Below are 22,250 nucleotides of genomic sequence, written 5' to 3'. Positions count from 1 at the left end.
ACTAAATAGGGAAAATATCTAGTTAGTGAGGAATCTGTGTAATTGTGTGACCATCACTCTGTCAGAAACTTCTGCTTTTGAAAAGCATTCATGTGTGATTGCCTCTGATCTGGCCACCCTTGTTCTCTTTTTTCTAAGTTAGTGCCTACAAATGAAAAATTGTCTGAGTATAACTCTGAGTTAGTAACTAGCGAATTACACCCTGTCATAACTCAGGTTGTAGAAAGGTGGCTTTCTCAAGCCACCTCTTGGTTCCTTGCTTCACCCTGATGTGGCCATTGGCTATTTGGCAGCATTGCTGCAAAGCATTCAAAAAAGAAGAAAAAGCTTCTTAAATCTATGTGAAAGCTCCAGTCTAGAGAGCTAAACAGTCAGAAAGTTTTGAGTTAAAGAGGTTACAGCAGAAAGCTCTGTTCCTACTGTAACCAGAAATGGTTATAGTAGAGCTCCTTTGACTTTAGAGAAGCCACAAGGAAGTAGAGAGTGGTCATTCCCTAAGGAAATAAAAAAAAAAAGGGTGTCTAACTCCTCTATGTACCTTTGAAACTCCTAAATACCATCTATCCCTCATAAAACATATATTCCACTTACATCCATCAACAGTGCACTGATGTCAGGTTGAATCCTGAAACTCCAAATGAAGGAAAACTTTGCAGTAACAAGCATTTGGCTGAGAAGGAATGCCAAGATTTGGACAACAGCAGGATCCTCCTAGTAGGTCAGCAAAGAAAAAGGGCAGCAGAAGCAGTAACTCTTTGTAGAAAATCGAGATGGCACCAAAGCTGTCCAGTAGCTAGCAACCGAGGCAACATCACTAAATATAACCACAGTAGCTAAAAGCTGAGATGATGCCAATTGCGTAACCACAGTATCCACATCAGCTGGTGAGTGAGGCAGCACCAGTAAAGCAGCCTCTGTTCCAGTCGTGCTGATGTCTTTTGATTGCCTGTTGACACGAAATACAAGAAAACCAGACAGACTTGGAATTTCTTAAATAGCCTGTTACCTTTATTGACAGTACAGCTGTGCACACCTATGTCCTTCCTCAGCCACTGAGGAATGATGCCTACAGCATATATAGCCTGGGCGACAATACAGGACTGCATATGTATAGGAATACAATGTCAGTTTTAGTGCTTGAAGTCAAAATTCATGTATTTAAGAGAAAATGGTTAGTTAAACTTTTCTCCCCCTTGTCGTGGTTTAAGCCCAGCCAGTCACAAAGCACTACGAAGCCACTCGCTCACTACTCCCTGCCCCTGGTGGGATAATCTGGAGAAAATACAAAGGAAAAGATCATGGGTCAAGACAAGGACAGGGAGGGATCACTCATCAGTTATGGTCACAGGCAAAAAACAGACTCAGCTTGGGGGAAAAAACAAATCAATTTAATTTACTACAAATCACATCAAAACAAGGATATTAGGAAGTAAAACCAAGCCATAAAACATCTCCCCCCCCCCCCCCCCATTCCTGTGCTCAACCCCACTCCCGGTCCTCTCTGCCTTCTCCCCCCGGTGGCGCAGGGGGACGGGGAATGGGGGTTGGGGTCAGTTCGTCACATGTTGTCCCTGCCGATCCTTCCTCCTCAGGGGGAGGACTCCTCACACTCCTCACACTCTTCCCCTGCTCCAGCGTGGGGTCCCTCCTACGAGAGACAGTCCTTCACAAACTTCTCCAGCATGAGTCCTTCCCACGGGCTGCAGTTCTTCACAAACTGCTCCAGCGTGGGTCCTTTTCCATGGGCTGCAGTCCTTCAGGCACAGACTGCTCCAGCTTGGGCTTTCCCATGGAGTCACGGCCATCTTCGGGGGCCTCCGCTCCCCCACTCCCCTCCATGGGCTGGGGGTGACAGCCTGCCGTCTCACCGTGGGCTGCAGGGGCATCCCCTCCTCCAGCGCACCTCCTCCCCTCCTTCCTCACTGACCTCAGTGTCTGCAGAGGGGTTCCCCTCGCACCCCAGTCTCCCGTTCCTCTCTCACCCCAGTCTCCTCCCCCGCTGCCGGTTCCCCCTCCTAACTCTGTTCTCCCAGAGGCGCTGCCACCGTCGCTGATGGGCTCGGCCTGGGCCAGAGTCGGGTCCGACTTGGAGCCGGGGGAGCTTCCAGCGGCTTCTCACAGCAGCCACCCCTGCGGCCCCTACCCCACTACCAACAGCCTGCCACACAAACCCAATACAGCCCTTTTATATTTGAATAACATAATTACTTCCATTCCAAACAAACATAATGCATTGAATGTATTCCATAGTCCACAGCTACAAAGAATAATTCAATCATTTAGTGACTTGTTCTCAGTATGGCTACTACAATAGAAACTGCATCTGTTATGATTTCAAGGAGAACTGTACCAAGAACATATTTTGAGAGGTGTAATATCCCACTGCAAGGTCAAAACGTGTCTCATCACTATGTTCTCATTATGTTTTTTTCAAATTCATTATTGAGTAACCTAGTTAACAACTGAAAATAACACTTAAGCACAAACAGAATTAGAAACAAGTTTATTTACCTTCAGCCATCTTGGTGTTCCCTTTCCTTTTCAGGCTGACATATACACTTGCCTTATTAGGGATTTAAAAGCTGATTGTTTATGATATTAAAATATTGCAAGTAATAATTCTTATTTAGTGGAAAGGAAGTCTTAAGTTTTTGCAGGAATAAGTTTGACTGGCTGAACAGTTACATAAAGTGCTGAAATCTAGGGAGGATTAATCTCTGTTAAGGGTTGCTGAGATGAGAAGAATCATTTGCCTGAAGCAGCCAGAGGAAAAGAGTGGAAGACTAAGAGAAGGAGGTGGGAAAAAACTTTCTGATGGCTATTTCATTCACTGAAAAACACAGATACAGTTTCAATCAGAACTACTTGAGAATTCATGCAACAGTTAGGGAATAATTTTAGTTGAAAGTTTGTTACTTTTTTTCTGTAAAAGTTACATGTTTCATTTCAAAAGTCTCCAAATGAAATGTTTTTCTCTTTGGAAAGACATTTTGTTTTGAAATTTGCCTGTAAAATTTTAATGCTAAATGCACAGAATAAAGTTCTTTTGTTTCTTTCTCAGGGAGGGAGTTTGCTTAAAGGAAAAGAAACCTTTTCTATTTTGAGCTGCTTCAGATTTACTTTGAATCATTTTGTCCAGTTTGACCGGGGAAGTGAAAACTCAGCTTGTCACACAGCTCAGCCTCTGTGAGGTCAGGAGGGGATATTGTACTTGTTACAGAATATAATTTACAAGGAATACAATACGAATAGAAAAAGATTATAGTAGAAGTACACCATCTATTTTTGTCTCATGACATGTCACTTGATTAAGGCTATTTCTTCCACTAGTAGTATTTTGTATCCTGGTTTACTCTGTGGCTGAACACACACTTTTCTTACATAAAACTGTTATGTCATGTGAAATAAGCATACTATAATAAATACCTTATAATGAAATCTGCCAAGACTGATTGAAAAAGCAACAGTTCAAAATGAAGTTGAGAAAGTAATTCTGACCAGGATGTTCTATTTTGCTGGGTTTGACCGCTCTGATTGAAACCGTCTGTGAAGCAACAGCCTTTGCGTGATAGGCCCAGACACAAATTAATAAGACGACATTGAGTTGACCTACTAAGCAAAAAGCACAACAGCCCAATAACTACAAACAGACACAGTTATTTTACTGCTTCGTTAAAAACTCCCCCTCTCCCCTGTTGTTGTGCAGTGGCTTCTTTTGACTGTATGTAAGTTCCCCTGCGAAAACGTACACCTCCTCAGACAATTCCACCTGTGAATGATTGCATCCTTTAACCTTGTGGTTACATTTTCTCCTAGTAGTTTACCAAAAGGGGTGTTTTCTTCTGTTTTATTTTGTTTTTAAACAGCTCAGTGGTTATACTATATAAACAAAACTGGATGCAAGGGAGCTTGATCCCAAGGGCCAGAACTTTAGAGGGTATACAGCAGTTCTCTTCCATTGGAGACCTCTGATTGCTCTTATTTTCTGCATCAGAATTATGTCATACAACAAGTCAAGGTTGACACATTGGTCATGTAACTTGAATAAAATTACCAAGATATTGTGAGGACCCTGTACTCTCGAGGAGTAAGTGAAATATATTTTTTATGTGACTAACACAAAATCTTTTATAGCATCAGAGTAGCTATTAATCTGTTTCTAGTGTGCCTATGACAGAACAACTTAATATTGCCTTTGTCTCTGCACGAGACGTTACAAGCCTGCTGCTGGTGATAAGGACACTCCAGCACTCTGGACATCACATATTTGACAATTTATTCCACTGAACTTGACCAACGTTTTTTTCATTATCTCTGTGCTTTACTAAAGTTTTGTATAACACTGTCTAATCTGTCTCCTAATGATATTTCCAGCAGACAGGGTATATCTCAAATGCCTTTTTCCAAGATAGCTGAACACCTGGATAGTAGCAATCTTTTAATAGAAATTCAGTTTTTTAACTCTTTTGTTACTAGCTGTTACTTGAAAAAAATAATTGTTAATATCAGAAGAATTAGACGAAACACATAAACAGCAATGAGGGTTTCCAAGAACTGTTTTCATTACTTATATACTCACAGTACAGGAAACCAAATCAAATTGTTTCAGGTTTTTAAGTATTAATCTCACTGTCAAATAGCCTATTCAATTTATGACTTATTTTTTTCAATTTCTAAATTCCAAATTTGATTGGACTAATAGTTTCCATATTGAAGGTAGTTTCACAGTAAAAAAAAAAAAAAAAAAGGCATTTTCCCATGAAAAGAACACTAAAAAATTGAACAACAACCATCAGGCATGATGGAAATGGGAAGATGCAGTCCCTCTCCAAATGTGGAGGTCGTGCAACCATGTACCTGTCCCACATGGGACAGTACGTGCCAAACTGGTTGGTGCTCAACAACGAGATTGGAGGCGCCAGTAAATATTAGCCTAAAACTGTCCCATTGTCTGAGTCCTGTGAGTGATATGTGCGTGAATAAAGTGTCTCTTCTATTCTATTAAAAAACCTATATGAAGCTATAGTAAGAAGCCATGGTTTGAGATACCTGCCTCCTGCAAATACATTTGGGAAGACTGTGTTGGAGACCATAGGCTTTGATGTGCTTTTAGAGATTCATGCATTCAGGGTTTCAGTTATATTCATTATATTATGTATAGGAAAAAAGTAATGTAGAAAAAATAATTTTAAAATGTATTGTATAATTCAATGATTTCCCAGGCTTTGATGAGATGTCACTGATCAGTTCTAATTAAAAAAAACCCAAAGCCACATTACAAGAGAGTAAATAAAGCAAGAATAAAAGTAATTCCTTTTCAATATGTTTTCAAGATATTTTTCAGTTTGGCAGTTGCTGTAAATCCCGGAAGTGTTTTCATTTCAGCAAAAAGATGATTTCAGATAATGAATAGCATGTACTATATGTTGGAATATGTGTTACTACACAAATTGAAGGTACTGTTACTACTGTCACTGCAGCAGTAGCCCAGGAGATAGAGCTACACTAACTCATCTATCACACTCATCCATTATATTCCTGATACGCATTCAAATCCTTTCTCTGGCTTGAAGACAGATTTTGGTCCTGGACCTCCCATACTTTAAGACACAATCTGTGTCTCTGAATTGAAAAACAACATCAGGCTCCCATGGTGAAGACATTTTACTTCTTGGATGTTATGTAAGAATTAGTTGGGCCAGAAGGAGTGTGGTGGTGACCCTGTTTACAGTGGTGATGCAGAGACCCAACACTGAAATATCTTCCCAAGTGGAGAAGTGGGAGGGTTCGGAGCAAACTCTCCTGCATCTCAGATGCCCTTGTGTCTGGGTGGAGAATTAGCTCCTTTTTAATTAGCTCCTTTTTAAGGTAAAGCCTGATCCGATTTAAACTGCCTAACTTGAGGAAACAGTTCATTTCTGAGAACATGTAGGCAGGTTGTGAGGTTAAATGTATAGCCACCTGAGGAAGATGAATCGTAGAAATGCCTTTCTTTGCATTTCTTAAATTAGCTCCTTGTTCAGTGCACAAATTTCAGTGTTGTGTTCAATTCTCACCATTCCTGCTTTAACTGACTGATGCTGTGATGCAAATCCTAAAGCCAGATTGGCAACTGAATCTCACTGACAGCTTTTGAATTGTCTTTCATTTCACAGAAATTAAATTTTTGACAAGCTTCAGTGGTAAGGACAGCAGAGCTCTCAGCAGCATCTGCCTGTTCATCCAGCTCTTTCCTTTATGTCACTTATGATTGAAAACTTTTGCAGGCTATGAGTACAGTGAAATACCAGTGGTTTTCATTTATAGCTGACAAGCCTTACCTCCAGCTTTAGTGGGATTTCAGCACAGGATCATAGGATCATAGGATAATTCAAGCTGGAAGACTTAAGTTAACTGCAAGCTTAAATTCTTTGTTGACTGTAAGCCTTTAGCATGTATATGTTGGGGTCTAAGCAGTCTTCTGTGGTACCAAGTGACTCACAAACACATATTAAAAATCTCAACTTCCCACATGACCACCACATTACAAAGCAGGAAGGCAAGGTCTGGAGAATTTATGAGAGTGGCTCAGATAACACAGGAAGCCATAACTAGAATGTAGCTCCTGACTTTTAATGATATTGACTCTTGACTCTGCTTTTGTCACAGTAATATCCACCGCCGTGGGAATGAGAGCATGGGTTTACTCATCACCAAACACATTTTTGATTTTGTAGCACTGTTAAGAATATTTATTTCTAGTTTAGGTTAAAGAATCACAAATAAAGGGATGTTTTAAGGGTTACTTGCTTTTAATTTCTTGGGCATACATATACTTTATTAATTGGTATACACATAATTTTAATTAAAAAAATCCAAATTAAATTCAAACAAATAAGAAGGTTCTAGCCCATGGAAGTGTGGGGAGATATTTTAGTGATGCAAAATGTATCTATCTCTGCAGAGAGTCTGACCAACACAGCAGGACTAATGTATATTCTAAGTTAGAATGGTGGTGTGACATTTTTCATGACACAAATAAACATTGTGTACGCATTATATGACAGTTGAAATATGGTGATTCCAGCAGTCCAGTATTTCTACTTCTGGCAATAAGTTGACATTAACCAAGAAAGGAAAATACATCTTCCTGTAACTCCCAGGCTCTCTTATCTAAATTTTAATTTGGCCTGCATCCAGGACTTAGTTTATGACCTCTGATGAGATCGCACTACAAAGTAGAAAAGACAATATGTGTATTTCATACACATAGTCTTACCCATTTCCCTTCAATTATATTATTTCGCACTGTTTCTGTAACTTTCCATGCTTGTATTAACATTGCACAATTTATTGGCAATGTAGTTTAATTACTTGTTTTTATTAACGATTAACTGATATTGGAAACCCATGCTCAGGGGACACTTATAAATGGAAATTTTAGTTTTAATAACTAGGAAAAAATAACAGTGTGTAAGTTAAACTCTTTTTATGTGGCACATTTTGTAGGGAGTTTTCCTTTCACGTCTCATCAACTACTAGTCAAAAAGTATTTTATAACATTAATAAAATGTAAGTGGAGAATATCTGATGACAGGAATATTATTTTCCTAAACTATTAGCTAAACTTAGTGTTTTAATATCATGATCTATGGTGGGTACATTAAGATACATTACAACTTTTTCATTTGCATACCAGACTTTATTTTTTCTATTCCCTCTTATTATTAAAATAAGAATCTGGTTTCATTTAATCCAAAGCAGTATGTTTTTTAAATTACCTGAGAGAGCTATTAATCCACAGTAGTAGAATTTATCTGAGTTAGCTGGGAGACCTACTCTAAATCAGCATTTTTCAACAGTGAGGTGGTAACTTCTCTGGGGAGAATTAAGTCTTGTAATAGAGACTCAGGAAGGACCTAGGAAAATGAAAAAAACAAAAACAAACAAAAAAAAGTTTTTCTTTCTTATTAGGTCTTTTTCTTCTGGGACCTACTAAAGGCTGAACTATTTATTGAATATCCTGTAAGAATTTTAGTTACTGCATCCCAAGTGCAAAAGAACAGCTGGCTAGATGCTGTGCGCTTCCTGGGGTGAGTGAACAGCAGACTTGTCCAGTGGGGGAATTGCTCTTCCAGTTCTCAACCGTGATGGCCATCTCCTCTACTCTGCCTGGTGGAGGGAGATCTAGAGATGAGAACAGGACTGTACAAAGGCCTGGGAACTGGCAGGGGCTTTGGGGTTTTGGTAGCGTGTTCAAGACATCAGTCCTGCGTTGTGATCAGTGAAGCTGATCACACAACCACCATGGCACAATGAGTCTCATTCACTACACTGGAGATTGGGATCATTTTCATTCTACAACCTCTCCATCTGCTGGCATAGATAAGAACTGTAAAGATGGTTCAAAGTATTGGCAGACAGCACTTCAATGCCTTCGCAGTTCCTGCCCATCTCCTCTCTGTCATACAACCTAGCATTGTAGGGTAGGGTAGGGTCTTTTGTCTCACTGCTGGGAAAGTGGAAAATTCTTCGGACACAGCCAACACATACCATTTGCCTGTCAACTTACCAATAACCTTAAGATCCATTTGTGTGTAAATCCATGTTATTTCTTCTAATGGTGCTGCTGGGCACAGACCCATTTGCATTTCTTACATATTGTGCTATAAATATACTGGGCTTTTGTAGGTCCCTCACAGGCTTCACTAAATAAACAGAGCCTGTTTTTTGGTTGGAAACTTGGATGACTTGCAAGAAACTTTTCTGACTCATAAGGCCTGGATTATCTCTGATCCATAGATACTGGGTTTGTATCTATTCTGCAAGCCCCTCTGCATCTTCCATGTCACTGCCCATGAAAAAAACCCCCAAATCTCTGGGTGCATACATTTCCCTGAATGTTTGCTTAGATACATTATTTTCCTAATTTATGCAGTATGAGGAATTTTTATAGACCCTTTATCAGTTGATACTACTGCCACAGATTTGAAAAGGAGTCATCTGCCCATGGTAGTGTCTAAGAAATAAATGTATTTTATGCTGAAAATCCTCCTTTTTTTTTAATGACTTCTGGGTTATTCACTGGGACATCAGAGGCTATTTTACCCTGTGGGCAAACAGTGAAAGTAAAGGGTCCTTGCCCTTGACGTTCCCAAGCTAGAGGCAAACAAGGACAAAAGTACTCATTTAAGCACTGGTAGCGGCATGCTTAACAATGGAAGGGGAAAAATGGTTGCATCAATGTAATTAAAATAGATTAAACAGACATGGAATTTATTAGTCATGGAAAAATCCCAGCTTCCAGCTCTTGAAAAGACAGTTTCTGGAAGGCTATTTTTGTGATACGATTGACTTTAAAGTGGAATCCACAATGCTTTGAGAATTATCTGGAGGCAAGACCAGCAAATGCATTCAAACTATCATAGGTCAGCGTTAGGAATAGGGACAATTTGTAAATAACACTTCCAACATTTTCTAAAATGCTCCACTTCTTGGGAGCTACTGTGGTTGCCTTCCCTTTCACAGGCTAGGAGATAAGGCAGTGCCCAGCTTTCTGTTGCATCTGGCATGGGAGTAGCAGGGACATGCAGAGAGGTTGGGTAAGGTGTAGAGGAAGAAAATGGAATAGGCCAGATGAGACTAGAAAAGTAAGAAGAAATCAAAAATTGCAAGTACAGCTGATCAAGTCAAGCACAGATCTACCCTAATACCTACAAGGTGATGCGTGTTTGGTGACCGCGCCTCTTCCTCTCTCCCTACCATATAGTCAGAGTTGCATCTGCTGCTACCTGAGCTCTTAAGCCAGGTTGCTCCCTCCAAGTCAGCTCCTCCATCTATCATATCACCTGTTTATTTGGGACTTTGGGAAGCAGTGGAAGATTTGATCTTAATGAATTTTTCTACTGGGAAACGGTTTCGTCTTTTAAGGCTGCAAGTGTATTCAAATAGTAACAATGAAAACGCTTGTGCATGAAGAGCTTGACTTTTCTCTGATTAGAGAGTCTCATGCTCATCAGACCCTTGAGAAATTTTATAACTTGTTGTATGTGTGGTGCTTCATAAACAGAGTTTACGTTCATTGATTACAGGATGCAAGGAAACAGATGTATTTTATAAACAGTTTTAACACTTTTGAAGGGAGCAAAATTCTTTGAACAACACAATGAAAATATCAGCCATTACAAGTTCAAGCCAAAGTACTAAATTAATATCGTATTGTTCTCTGTGTGAAAAATGAGAAGCCTGATTCTGAAGTGACTTATTTAAATATTTCACTAGCGTAACTCTCTTGACCTTAAGATAATTGTATGAGATTCATCTGTGAGCAAAATATGCTCAAAGTTGAATGATATTTTTACTTTTGTGATGAGAAAGACTGGGGGAGACAAAATCCTTTATGAAGGTGATACATTTTTCAGGCATCTTAGGACAAGCAGCAAAATTTAAAAGCAGAGATGTTTACTATAATGTTTCCAATCTTAAGTTGCAGGGTCCTACCAAAAGGCTTTGAAACTGTCAGCATGGCCCCTTATAAGTTTATTACTTGCCTATGAACTGGCATGTGTTTTACATTTGTTAGAGGAAGTTTTCTAATGTACACTTTCAGTGTTTCTCTACTGTAAACAACTCTTAAATACAGAAAGTTGTACTGTGAGCCAAGCTGGACTTTTACTGGTCACCAGGGTCAACTGCAGAACCAAGTCTGACCTTCAATCTCTGACTCCAATTAGTCACAGAACTAATTTATTTTTCATTTTCCAGGCCATTTGTCTTCCTGGAAACCACAGTGACTTATATGATTCCAAGAGTTACACTTGGAAAAAATTATTGTAGTGTGTTCGTCTGTATTTAGTTTTAACACGTGTTCATGCCAGTGATTTATACATTACAAAAGGTGCTAGTTTATTTGAATTAGAAGGCTTGGTGGTTCTGTTAGTTTTTGTGTCTGGAATATGTTCTTTTCAGGATGAATGTGGTTTGATTTTGATGTTTTTATGGTTTCCCAAGCATAGGTACATAGATATACCGGAGCACATGTCAGGTTATCATGTTTTAGCTATTTGCTCAAATTTTGTACTGCTCTATATTGTGAACAACACTGCAGGAATTTTTGAAGAACGCAGTTTCTATGAATTTGCACTAAAGTTAAATGTGGCTGGCTGTCCAGTAAAAGAAGTTTTCTTTGTGTCTATTGGAGTTACAATAGCTGTATGATTTCCAGAATTTAGCAAATCATAGGCTGTGGTATACCAGCACTATTTTTTCACCACTGAAGAAGAATTAACATTTCCTTTGTGGTGCAGTACTGTGTACACATAATTATCATGAACAATAACTAGAATTATGCACATTGCTCATCATGAAGTAGGGTAAATCATAATCTCCAAATCTCTTTCTCACTCCTTATATTCTAGATGATATAGATAACATATACATGCATACATGAAAGGCAAAAGTCAAAGTTAGCTGTGGAAGTTTAGACAATGATAACTAAGAAGAATAAAATCTTCGGAAAGAGATAGTTGCTAGAGTATGCTCAGTAACACTTCAAATTTCAGGATGTTCCAGGGACTGGCACCTTGCATCCATACTGTTTCTTCTAGGTACCTTGCATTCAGCTGGAGGCCCAAGCAGGTGGATTTCTTTCCTGTTCTGGATTGCACAGGACAGAAACCCTGACACAACACACAGACCAGGGTGAACCACAGCATCTTCCTGTAGTCTAGACATAGCCTCACTCTTCCTCAGCTGAAACAGCTGTGTCACTACAGCCTGGTCTTAGGTTAAGCTACTGGCTATCTTGTAGCATGAAAGGACTATTTTGGGAATCATGCCTCTCTGTGAAAACACTCTGTCCTTGAGACCTTCCCACACCTATGATGTCCTGGCCTTTTTGAAAGTCAGATTTGCAAATGCACAATTTCACCATTCCTAATTCCAAATCCATTGCCCTGATATGAAAGCACATGCACTAATACACTGAAATGTGTTTCTATCTATAAAAAAAAAAAAAAATTATTTGAAAAAACATCTTCTTGAATGGTAACAATTTATATATTAATTCTATTTGTGTCAAGCTATTTAAAGTTTGGGTTTTTTGTTTTCTAGTGCTAATCTTGGAACACAATGTCCAGGGAGACAGACAACGGAAGAATTTTGAGGTTGATTTCTAAAAGCCTCCCAATTTCCCTGTTGGTAGCAGCTGTGGGATTTTTTGGAAGCCGTATGGAATGCACTTCTTACAGTTTTCCAGTGAAACGTCCAGTATGGGCATTTGCAGAGCCTTTACATTCTGTCTAGATTAGCAGACAAACCTTCTCCCACTTTGACATTTTTAAGCTCACTAGAGCTTCAGCTGGTAGATGCAGATGACATATTGCATCACATCACTTTAAGTGACTTTAGCAATCATTGTACAAAAAGCACAGTTCTGCTTATGTTTTCTTGAGAAAAAGGAAAGGAAAAAAAAAAGGTTATTTGTACACAGTAGCAAGTCAGTGGGAAGATGAGACCTTGGAGGTTTTCAGATGAGCAGTGGAAACAGGCTAGTTATAAGCTGTCAGTGGAAAAATAGCTTATATGAGTTAATGCTTTAGATATTCTGCAGAAAGCAGCAGCTCAGAATCTCACTAGTGATCTAGCTGCTTTAAAGACACCCTTGAGACTTATTTCCCATTGTGCAGACACTGTGGTAGTCTGCTGTAAAGATGTCTTTGAGGATCCTTTTGCAAGTCCTGTTGCAAGAGGCATGCTGGGATGGAGCTGAGACCCAGGACCCTGCTGTGGTATGACTTCACTTTACAGCACTGGAGAGTCTGGGAGACCCTGAGGCCAATAGAGAAATGCAGGTGCCTGATAAACTTGTCTTGAGGTGCGAGTAAAAGGTAATGTCTCCGAGGTCTTGAGTCAGAGTAGGTCTGGAGGAGCTTGCTCATCTCACTTCCATCTTCGCAAGCTTTGCTATAGGTCTGCCTGTGCAATGTATACGCATATAACACATATACGTCTACATCCATTGAGAATACATCTCAGTTTACTGGACTTAAAAAATAAACTAGCAAACCTAAAGCTAATATGTGAAGCCTACTGGAAGTCTAAATAAGCAGGAGAATGTGAATGGATGCTATAGAAAACAAAACATCATAGAACATTTTCAGAGATAATGAGAAGAAAAAATAATGAGGCATTGTTAGCCTCATTGACTTCAAGACACAATTTGGGAAGAAAAAGCTCATGGATGGCTCAGTATGCTTAAAATTCCAGGTTCATTGTACTAGAAATTGGTAATTTATGCAAAAATCAGTGTGAGAAAATGGAATGTCATGTGGGTTTCCTTTTCAAAGTAGAGCCACACCTGAGAATTACATTAAGGACTAAAGACTTCAGATGAAAGGTTTGGAAAATTCTTTTTTTCTGTTATACAGCATAGAAATTTCTGGAAAACAACTTCTGGATAATGAGAATAAGATCATTGTCAATGTTTATTCCTGGAACATAATCCTAAAAATCTAATTAAAAAGTTTTGTTATTTCCGCCTTTAGGTCTGTATTTGTGGAAGAGATAATCAAAGCATTACATTCCTTATTTCTCATGCCTTTGACATATGACCTTTCACTCCATAAATGCCTGGATCCACAAGTTAAGCTTCAGTGTCCAAAGTTTGGAGCCCGCTTTCTTTGCTTTAAGTTTCACCCAGAACTGTTTGTTGTTTGTTTGTTTGCCTTTTCCATTCTTGCTATCATTATTAGCACTCTTTGTGATGTCACTGGCATCCAGAACATAGAGAGGAGAAAACTCTGGCTGATTCCTAAAGATGCTTTGCCATGAATATAAAAGGAAATGCAGAGATTCTTCATGTTTCAGATAATAAGGGCTCATTCATTTTATGCTAGATTGCTGAATATTTCAAGTCATTTCCCACACAGTTATGGTCAGTCAATCAATGTAAAAGAAGAATAAAATAGAATGAGCAATAAAGGGACCATAAAGAAAAGTGCAAATCAAAGTGCAGAACAAGGAAAAAAAAAACAAAAACCCAAACCAAACAACTGGAGAAAAATGAAAAACAATCCAAGGAAGAATAAGAATAGAATCAGAAATGTCAGGGCGAGGGGGTATGTTCGGAACAAGAAATATGTGGAGAGAGAGATCCATTATGTACAGAATTTGGAAATGCATACTAGGCAGACATACAGCTTTGGCTTAACAGCAAGAGAGCCTGAGGCCTGACTCAGTGTTGTATTCATATACCTCCCATATTGCTCAAAACTCAGACTCTGAATTTACTAGCTCAATCTGCATTTAATATTTAAGTTATCGAAACTGCAACAATGAATCCTCTTATTCTCAAACCAGACACAGGGCTGTGGCACAGCTCTGTTCCCACTTAGCAAAGCAGTGCAGTCATGGGCCTAGTTTCAATCCACATTGGGATGAGATCAAGTCACTAAGTTTGGAACGATATTTTAGCTCATCTGTTCCTTGGTTCTTGATCATTTATATCCAGGGTTTTAGTTTGTGTTCTGCAACCTTTTTTCTGTCCATTGCCCCCCTGATTATTGCTATTAAGTCTGGAGACTGGGCTGGGTTGATTTTACGTTGGGTTGTATCCATACTGACTTCCATTGTTGGCAAATCTTTAATCATTTCTCTCCCCAGACAGATGGAAATATTTGTTTACTACAGTCTTATGACAGGAATCTTACAGAAAACAAATGAATTTTACTTTAGAGTGAAAGCATCACAAAAAGTAGGAAGAAGAATAGACATCAATAAATTAAACCCCTTCACATTACTTCCAAATAATGGTGTTGTATTAAAACTCCACAGGGGACTGGACTGCTTGTTACAGTGGGGTTTTTCCACCTTGAAAAGAAATATACCTTTTTCCATAGTTTCCAGTCATAAGTTCATTTTTTTCCATCTCTTATGGTTGATTTCCTCATTCCTGTGCACCAAAATGAGGATCTCATTTTGAAGGAGGCTTCAAAACTTACTTTAAAACCTATTTTGCAATACTTTATTGGACTGATCATCAGCCACAGAAAAAGTGCATCAGCAGCTAAACCTTATTGCTTATTCGATGGTGCAGGAAGGGCTGTGATTAAAGCTGCTTATGTTATAAAATGGTGCACTTACTTACAATTGAAGGAAATAATTTTGCTCAGATTCGGTAGAGATGCTAACTTAGTTCTTCTCTGTAATGTACATTAATGTCTCCAAGCTGCTGGAGCCGTTCTGAATAGCAGTCCTAAGGTACATCTCTGTAGATAGTAACTGAGCTAGGGAGAAATATGTAGCAGAAAAATTCCTCTGAGACATATACATGTTGTCAAACTGGATTTGTTACTTAGAGGGTAAGCTACCAGTTATTCTGTTTTCTGTTAACGCACAGGGCTGTTGTTTTCTGAGCAAAAAAGTCTTTATTTGCATTTGCCATTAGTCTCTGAAATAAAACAATTCCAGTTACTTACTACTGTTGCTGCTGCTGGCAAGAAAACTACTTTTACAAGCCATACAAGTAAGTATAATAGTAATATCTTCCTGAGGCTTGCTGTTCAACACACCTTTACCTTATTTAACACTGGGGCAATGCCAGTTGGGACCACCCATTCTTGGAAATATAAAGAACCAGCACAAATTGGAAAAATGTTGACTGTTGAATCATCGTGTGGAATATCCAGTTCCAGCTCCTCAGGGCAACACTTACAGCAACCCACATGGGATGCTGGGTTGCAGAGAGAAGCTCTGAGCCTGTCTGTGGCCCTGATTCAGGAAAACATTTTTATTCAGAAATGGTGCTTAAGTGTGTTCTAATAGTTAGCATGTGTTCTAAAGCCTTTTGACTTCAGTGGCTTTTAGACACACTCATAAGATCTTGTGGGCTAAGGTCTAAGCCAAGTAGACCTAAGTAGACACCACCTTTCCCTGAAAAATTTTATGAAGTTTATGTGACCCTTTGCCAGCCTTTCCCAGCTGCTTATTTTACGTTATTTTGTCTTACTGACACTTCTGCAGTGACATAAAAGTTACTACAGTGTGTTCAATTATGCAAATACAGAAGTGTTACAATTGATTTATATGCTGTAGGAAGACAAATAAGGTTACTGAAGTAAAAGGAACCCTATTAGCAGGATATCAATACAGCCTTTGCTTAAAATAATCCCATTCGTCTGGAAAGCTATCTCATGACAAAATGTGTGTGTAGACCAACAAGGCCTTGGTTTCAAGCAGAAATTATGAGGTCACTTAATTGGATTCATAGACTTTTCACTCCTGCTGGGAATTTAATAGAAAGCACCCTTCTCTGGTTTAGCTTTCTGGTATTTTTAATAGGTTCCAGCTCTAGAATAATTAACAGCTCTCATATTACTTAATATGTTATCAGAATATGAAGCTACTGACAATTCTGACAATGTATATTAGCGAATCTAGCATTCAGGTATTTAAGTTTGGTCTGTTAGATGTAGTATATGGATAAAACATATGTATATTTATAACATATAAAACAAAGTATATGGGCAGCAAGAAATCGGTGGATTAATGTGCCAGTGCCACATTTAATAACCAAAGCTATTTGGAGGCAATTTATTGTTTACATAAAGTAATCCAAAGAAGATAAGAGTGATGCTCATTCCTGTGCAGAAAAGCAACCACTGTCTCACTAGGTGACATAGAATCTTAGTCAGAAAAGTTGCATTAACTTTTGGAAAAGGTTTCATAGTATGTCAAGCTCTTTTCATAGCAGAGTTTAAAAACAGACTTTAGTGGGGTTCTGATTTTCCTTGTGGATATAAATTTCTTCTATGAGATGACTATGTCTGTGCTGGCTGTAAGATCTGTGAAATTAAAAGTCTGGGATTTCTCTAAATACTTCTTGATCTAGCTAAAGGAGTATTATACACAAAACAGCAGCACAGTGATATATTCTAGTAAGCCCTCCCAGACTTGGCAATAATTGGGAAGCCTACCAAAACACCCATGCAGCACTTTTCCAGTGAAAGTCAATGAGACAAAGCACTCAGCAAGGTCTGGAAAAGTCCTGGACATTTACATGAAGTTTACGAACTTCAGACTTACACCTGCTAAAACTAACACATTTTGAAAGGACTTAGTGTCATGTTTTGATGCATAAACCATTGTCAAAGATTAGGATTCAAGATGAAAGCCAACATGACAGGTGATTATCCAACACCTGCCTATGCTAAAATTCTTACACCTTTCTTTGATATTTACATCTGGTATTTACAACTATTACAGATAAGGTATTGACCTCTAAGTCTGAATGGCAGAACAACTGAATAGCAGATGTTTGGATTGCTTTGAGATAGTTTATAATGATTTTCAAAAGTATTTCCCATGCTAAGAGGTATGAATATATGTGAGTGTATAGGCAGAGAAAAGAATGTGTTTCTTGGCTAATCTGTTGATTTTTGAGATTGTTCTAACACCCCTTATTTGGGGTATTTATTATGGATATTGGGTCTTTGTATTTGAGTAACTGACATAATGCCATAAAGAATAACATTTGGCATGGAAACATGCCACAAAGATTGGTTTTGATTATGATGGAAAAATATAGATTCTGCAAGTTAGTAGGGTTTCCTCTTGCATTTTCTTCTTGGCATAACTGTACAGTTTTTTTCTGTCTATGTGACTGAAATATATGTATCCTTGACTTCTTTATGAAAATCAATTAGAAGGAGTGAAAGGACAGTTAAAAAAATATAGAAAAACATCTAGCCACCCAAGCCACTAAATCACATTGAATTCCAAACTGTGACGTTTAAAAATGGAGTCACCTAAACATACAATCTTCTTCCTGAAGGGGACATGATCTTCACATATGTGATAAACACTACTGGGATCACTCCAAGAGGAAGGGAACCCTATGTTCTTGCTGATATTTTTCATGTTTCTCTGACTAAAGAGACCACAGCGTGGGGTAGAAATACCATCTAGCTAGAAAGCTCCAGGTGGAAGAGGTACTAATGCTGTGGATGGATGGAAACCCTGGGGAATGGATTGCAGTTTGTATAATTTTGTAAGTCAGTTTATGTCAGTGGCAAAGTCTCAAGAACATATATGCTTTGCGTATCACATCTAAAGGACACATTGCAGATTTTGCTTATCTCTCCTTCTATCAGTTCTGCAACTCTTATTTTGTCCACGAATGAAAGGGTCCTTTGTCAAAGAATAAAAGACAGCAGGAGACAATGAGGTATTTTATTATTCTCTCAGCACCTTAGCTCTCTCCCTGTATTTCCAAGGGAACAATTCATGTGGAACAAACATGTGCAAAGAACACAAGATCCACATAAAAGGGCACCAAGCATCCTGTTTGTGAATAGTTGTCATGTAGTTGCAGCCAGCTGCCATCATGTAACGATGATTTATGCTTTGGCTACCATTTGCTTGGCTTACGTGTGATTGGCTCTTAATCCTGCCTAGATGGAATGATCGGACTGCTTTCAAAAAACATGGCACTTTCAATGGAGCAGTTGTTAATACTCCTCCTAATCTGTCTATCAGCTGAAGAGGTCTCATCAGTTGAGTTCTAACACTGATGAACAAAACTCACAGGTAGCATAGGCAGCAGGAGGCAGCTCCACGGTGCATATTTGGGCTGAGGGAGCAGCAGCCATGCCAGGTAGTCAGACTGATTTCTCTGTTGTGCTTACAGCAGCTTTGATTAAGAAAGAATTTGAGAAAGATGCTTTATCTTGCCAAAGAGTATAATATAAATTACAGAGAAAAAGGAAAATTCTGGTGAAGAGGATGTGTCATTGGTAATCATCCAGGCTGAGGACCAATGAAATTCTGACTGCTTGCGTGAGGCCTCTGCTTAAATTGCCAAAAATAGTTACATGTAATTACCAGGTTTTCAGCTGAATAATTTGGCAGGGTTATGAAACATGTGCAAGAGGCTTTCCATCGCCTCATGTGGTCTTTGTGCTTGTGAAGGGTGAGAAACACTTAAACTGAAACAGTCCTGATGTATGCGTTCTTTGCTGGACCAGCATTTTTAACTTAGTTTCCAAAGATCAATTACTTTTGAGTTGGGAAGTTTTGCTAATTAATTCCTAGCCAACATGGCTTCTCGGCTTACAAAAGCAAGCAAACAAAACAGGGACAACAAAAACCTTCCTAAGGGGAGTGTTACAAATTAAAAAAACCCAACAAACCAACAACCCTTTAAAATGTCTTATAAAGTTCAAGTGCTGTTTCTGTGAGTAAAAGGCCTTGGGAAAGACACATTCTATCCATGCAGCAAAGCAACAGTGTGTCTATTACTGAACTCTCTGTGACCCATGCATAAACTACCTAGAATACAGTACCAGCAATCTGACCTAAAAATAACATCTACAGTATGTATAATACATTTTAACTGTGATCTGAAAATGCATGGAGAAAAAGGACCTATGCTCCATTCTATTTTATTTTTTTTTAGCATGGATAATATAAGTATTCCTTAGAGTTGAAAATTATGATTTTAAAGGCTTCAAGATGTCTCACTAGATTTTTCTTCCTGGACGTAAGCCAAACAACATGAGTGATTCTGGTTTTTAAGTGTATATAACCTCCACTTCCTTAGGCTTTTTAATTCCCCCCTTTCCCATCACTTTTAAATAAAACCTGCAAAATCTTCCTCTTTCTTCTGTCCCCAAAATAATTATAAAAAACACAGTTCCAAATATCCCAGCTCAGCTTCCTATTAAATTTAAATGGAAAGTTATAAAAAAAATAATCAATATAGCATCATTATTTTCAGACAAGATTCTAGGCTGAATGTAGCAAATTTGTAGAATTTCTTGTGCACGTGTGTGTCTTTGGTAAACAATTTCAGTGGGTAAAAGTGTCTGCTGTATAGGTAATTAAGAGGTTCTTTCAATTTTCTTTCCATAAACAATTGACTGAGCACATAATGGGGAACCTCTAAGTCACCACTACTTGGGCTAGGACTTTGAGCCTCATTCTGTGTTAAGCAAAACCTGGAAAGGGCCAGTTCAGTTTGCTGTTTAGGAGGACATTCCATGAAAAAAATCATTCACGTAAATTTTTATGAATAAGAATCACTGAGAGACTGAGGAATTACTGAAAGGCTGCTTTTAAGTTTCCTTTTTTCCATATGGCAAATCCCCAAGTATGAGGTCTAGTTAAGCCCCTGCAGAAAAAAACATTTATGATTTTCTCAGTTGAGAATATGCAAGAATTTTTAATGATTTAGGGAAGAATTTTTTTTTTCCAGTTGCAAATGAAATTATTTCTTTGAGGAAATAAGAAAACTGATGTCATTTGCAGTGATTTTGAAGTCAGCTACCTTCATCAGCATCTACTTAACTACAGGGAATTTTTTAAAAAAGTAGAACAAAATATGCAAGCACTGTAGTACTTTGGAAATGGCTTATACAAAACAGCTTAGATTTGTCACTCAAGATTCTCTCCTGAGTTCTACCTTGCAATGTGCAAGAAATAGTGAAGCATCACGAGAAGTCAAGGTAGATACCACATATAATATTTACTTACTAGACTAATTCAGTGTAGTCATAATTCTTTTATATTGCAACAATAAACTGGAGAAAGAATAAGATATCTGTGTTAATAAGCTTGCAGTTAGATACATTAAAAAACTGCTCACAGGAAGGATGAAATAAAAACTGCAAACAACAGAGTGAAACCTCAGTATTAAAAGCTAAGCAAAATTACTGTATGCACAGGAGTGGCATGATAGAATCAGACACAGATATGTCTTATTTACTCTTCTTTTTTTTTTTTTTTTTAATTTATAAAAAATTTGTTAAAAAATGTTTTTGGTACTGTGCTCAATTGTTACAATTCCAAAGACCACTATGAAAAGCTAAAAATGCTGAGTTAAAACTCTCATTCCCTTTTCCGGATGAAACCCAGAACAATTATTTTTCTACTTTTTCTTTTCTTTTTAAAAAGTTCTTTCTATTGCCCCCATCTCAGTTTTGTATAAGTTTAAGTAGAAAGTTACAGAATGATTTTAATATAGTATCATTGTTTTCTGGTCAATTTCTAGACTAGCTGTATCAAATAACACATGATTTGAAAATATTTTATTTATACTTTAAAAACATTTAAAATTTTGAGCAACACTCTATATAACCTCTTTATAGTCTTCAACTGTGTTAAGATTTTGAAGTAAAGACAGGAGGAATAGAAGGTAATTGATAGAGAATAAAACATTTTATTGAAGTAAGTGGCAGAACTCATGATGACTTCAGTTGTACTGGAGGTAATGTATAAATCATTGCTTGTTTTTTAGACAGCTGAAGAAAAAAAATAATTTCAGATCATGTGAAATAAATTACACTTGTCAGCAAGCCAAAGATATAGAGATGTATTTTCTTTCTTTTTTTTTTAAAAATCAAATATCAATGCATCATTAATTCAGATAATACAATAAATGCATAAATTGAAATATGTCACCTATTTTAAGGGTTTTTTTTGATGGAGGATGGAGATTAACCAAAGTACCCAAGAAAATCAGCATACAGTTAACAGAATTTTGATTTCTTCTTCCTTTTTGTTCCATAACAGATATTTCAAGACTCTTTTTTCCTAGAACTCCATGTTCAAAAGCTTCCTCGCCCCCCTGTGTTTTTAGTTGTTTCTTTGATTTCTGAACAAAGAGCTGTTTGAATTTCCTGATGGCTTGGTGGTAGGATGTTCCAGGGTTTTATAAGGCTGGTTTGTTTCTTGGGACATAACAAGCCCTTTCAGGCTTGCAATCATGAACAGCTTGAATGGCCAAAAGGCAATTAATTACCTCAAGATGAGAAGGTCTTTTTCACTAGCATTTGAAAATTTAGCAAATAGAGCTAATTAACTTTCATCTTGCTGTCAATCCACTTGAGCCTAGGCACTAATTTAGGCTTTTAAACTCAATAATTGTTCTTGTTCATCGCTTCTGACTAGACATAGAAGAGGAGTAAATTTGTCCTGAGAGTAATTACTCTTATGATTCACTAGATTCAGAGTCATTCACTTGCATTCAGTAGGTACTTACTCTTGGAGTAGTCCTGGGGAAATCAGGGCCTGCTAAAGGCTGGCACTGCTCAAAGTGAGCAAGTGTGATAGAATATGTGGCTGGATGATCTGGAGGTGTGGAGGTCATGTGACTTTATGTAAAAGTTCCCCAAGTGCATCTCCCTTGCTTTGGGTAAAAGACTTATGACATTCTGGCACAGAGGATTAGTAGCAAATACCTGTATGGGAGATACTTAAGAGTGGATCTAAAAATA

The sequence above is a fragment of the Accipiter gentilis genome, chromosome Z (genome assembly GCF_929443795.1).
Source record: "Accipiter gentilis chromosome Z, bAccGen1.1, whole genome shotgun sequence".
Classification (NCBI taxonomy): Eukaryota; Metazoa; Chordata; class Aves; order Accipitriformes; family Accipitridae; genus Astur; species Astur gentilis.
Note: the sequence above shows the minus strand (reverse complement) of the source record.